The sequence below is a fragment of the Arachis ipaensis genome, chromosome B10, assembly GCF_059453495.1.
Source record: "Arachis ipaensis isolate K30076 ecotype BB chromosome B10, ASM5945349v1, whole genome shotgun sequence".
Classification (NCBI taxonomy): Eukaryota; Viridiplantae; Streptophyta; class Magnoliopsida; order Fabales; family Fabaceae; genus Arachis; species Arachis ipaensis.
This window is the reverse complement of record NC_142435.1, coordinates 6,170,179-6,172,818: the sequence shown is the minus strand read 5'-3', so window position 1 is coordinate 6,172,818 and position 2,640 is coordinate 6,170,179. Positions and strand designations below refer to the sequence as shown.

The window sequence follows — 2,640 nt, the reverse complement described above, 5'->3', positions numbered from 1 at the left end:
CAGGTCACAACAAGACAAATAGCACAATCACAAAGAAATAAGACAAGCAAGCACAATAAAATGCAAATGTGCAAACAACACAATGCATGTCTATCCCTAACGCAGGTCATGAGCTAATGTATCGGTTGTCTACCCGCTCCCGACATTACCCGAGCACGAGTCCCAGATATGGCTTTCCAAATGCATACAGTGTGCTTATAAGTCTTTCGGCTAGGCCGCTTACAGTGTGAATTTCAACTCAATGAACTTACATCTGGAAAACAGTTCTCAGTGTGTGGGCGCCGCCACTATACATTTGGCACTAAGGCCTAAACAAAGCCGCATCTGCTCTTCTATGGCAGACATTCCTATAATTAATATATTCCTTTAATCTTTGTTCTCTGCTCTCCTGTGGCAGACATTTCTTTAATTATCTCTTTTTTTTTTTACTTTTCGTTCTTCTTCTTTTCTTTCTTATTAAACCAAACTCAAAACATAACTTAAAGAAAAATCCCTTCTCAAAAAAATTGAGTTTAAAACACTATACTTTTCTTTTCTTAATAAATCGAATTGAAAACAAAACTCTTTTCCCAACTAAATAAGTCTCAAATAATTTAACTTTCCAAAACCAAATTTTTTAAAATAGCATTTCAAATAAAGTCCCTAATTTTATAAAAATTTTGGCAACATTTCACCTAAAACCCAGGCTTTGCCACCCTTCAAGGGTCCCAACAAATCATTTTCGATTCTCAAAGATCATTCCTAATAAACCAGACAATCCAATCCAATGCCAAATCATTTTATAAATCTGAAGGCTAACCAGGTTCAATTTCAAAATCTTTTCTCAAAATAAGCCAGTAAATCAGATTTTTTATACAAAGTTCGTTTCTTAATGTAAATACATATTTAAACCAGATTTTCAAAACAAAACCACTTTTTCATATGCTTTTTACAAAAAATTCGAACCAAACATCCTCTTGAAAGTTAGACTTCACCACCCCTTCGGGCTTCCTCATTTCTTCAACAATTCACTAGTCTGATTCCACAAACATCAATACAGCATAATTCTCAATAATCAATTTACTTTATTTCAGTTTAGTAACCAACATTTCACTTTAACATTCAATACAATAATATCCAATCAAGCTAGCATCTCAGTTAACAATAATTCCCAAACCAGCTTGCAACAAAGCCCACTATCATCAAATAAGTCTCAAATCAACAACCAAACCGAGAAATTGACATGACTAAAAATTCCAATAACAATCACAGCTTCAATCTAAACACAATTCATAAAACTTAATTCATATTTCAGTTTAACAAATAACACCAAATTAAACACCATCCACAACCACAATTCAACCAATCTTCATTAAATAGTCATACTAAACACTTATAAATCATTTGCAATTATTCAATAAGCCTTTTGGGCATTCTTACATTAAAAACTGTTAACTTTAAAAGCAAACCCATTACCTCAGTTAGTCGAAACCGCAGAATTTAAACGCGACAAACCCTCTTATTCTAAATTCACAGCAGCAGCGGCTTAGAACCAGCAGTAACATTATCAATAATCATAGCTGTAGGGGCTGAAATGAAATAAAACGAGAATAGGGTAACAAATGAAATAGCAGCAGAGCAAGAATGGAAACAGAGCAAATTAGAGGAAGGGATCTAGACCATATCAGAGGTACTTCGACGGCATCCCCTTTTTTTTGAAACCGGTGATCATGGCAGCAGCGGTGGCGGCTGAACAGCCCTCTGCCTCTCGGCACAAGCCTCACACGACTCCTTTCCTTGTTCTCAAGGCCCCTCTCTCCTTTCGCACATGCAACAGATGATGGCGGCTATAGTAGCAGCGGCAGCGCTAGAGCCTTCGGGTGGTGGCGACGGGGACACGGCGTGGCGGCGGTGACGGAACACAACACGCAGTGACGGTTCTAATGGCGAGTGGTTCCTCAGCGGTGGCAGAACGCGACGGCTCTTCTCCTCCGACGCGGGCTCTCTCCTTCTCGCGACAACGCCGGCGACGACTCGCCACGGACGGCGACTGGGCGGCGCGATTCCTTCCTCCATCGCGGTCCTCTCTCTCGCCTCAGTTCTGATCCGTGATGAAGACGACTTCGCGGACAGCAGCGGCGGCCTCCCCTCATCCCGGCGACGGCGATGCGACAACCCTGAGTAGTGCGGCGGCGGCGAGCTGCGGGGTCTCCCTCTCCCGTCAGCAATCTCTCTTCTCCGTTCCTCTTCCTCTCTTCTTTGTGTGTGTGTGTGCTTGTAGTGAGTGCTGTTTATGTTGAGTGTGTGAGCTGTGGGTTGGGTTGTGTGTGCGTGTCATGAGTGGGGATGAGGTGAGTGGCAGTGAGGTGGTTGGGTAAAAAGGTTAAGGTTTTTAATTTGGGAATTCGGGTTTTGATTGGGAAAAAAGGGTTAGGGTTTTTAATTTGGAAATTAGGATTTTGATTGGAAAAAAGAATTAGGGTTAGTATAGGTATTTTTAATAAAATTAGAGTAATAATTTGAAATTAAATTTAATCAAATAATAATATTTATGAAAATATTATTTAATTATTAATTTATAATTTATTTTTTAAATAAAGACTCTAATTCAATAATTAGATATAGTCAAGTTAATTTTTTTTAAAATTATAAAATAAAATT

At 39.1% G+C, this 2,640-nt stretch overlaps 1 long non-coding RNA gene across 1 annotated transcript; it reads right to left on the bottom strand.

The window, feature by feature from the left end:
* Positions 1-444: 444 nt before the first annotated feature.
* On the bottom strand, positions 445-2,411 carry LOC107621510 (uncharacterized). Its single transcript, XR_001615838.3, has 2 exons — positions 1,660-2,411; positions 445-1,568 (listed from the first exon to the last, which is right to left on the bottom strand). It is a non-coding gene; the product is annotated as an uncharacterized LOC107621510 (long non-coding RNA).
* Positions 2,412-2,640: the final 229 nt, after the last annotated feature.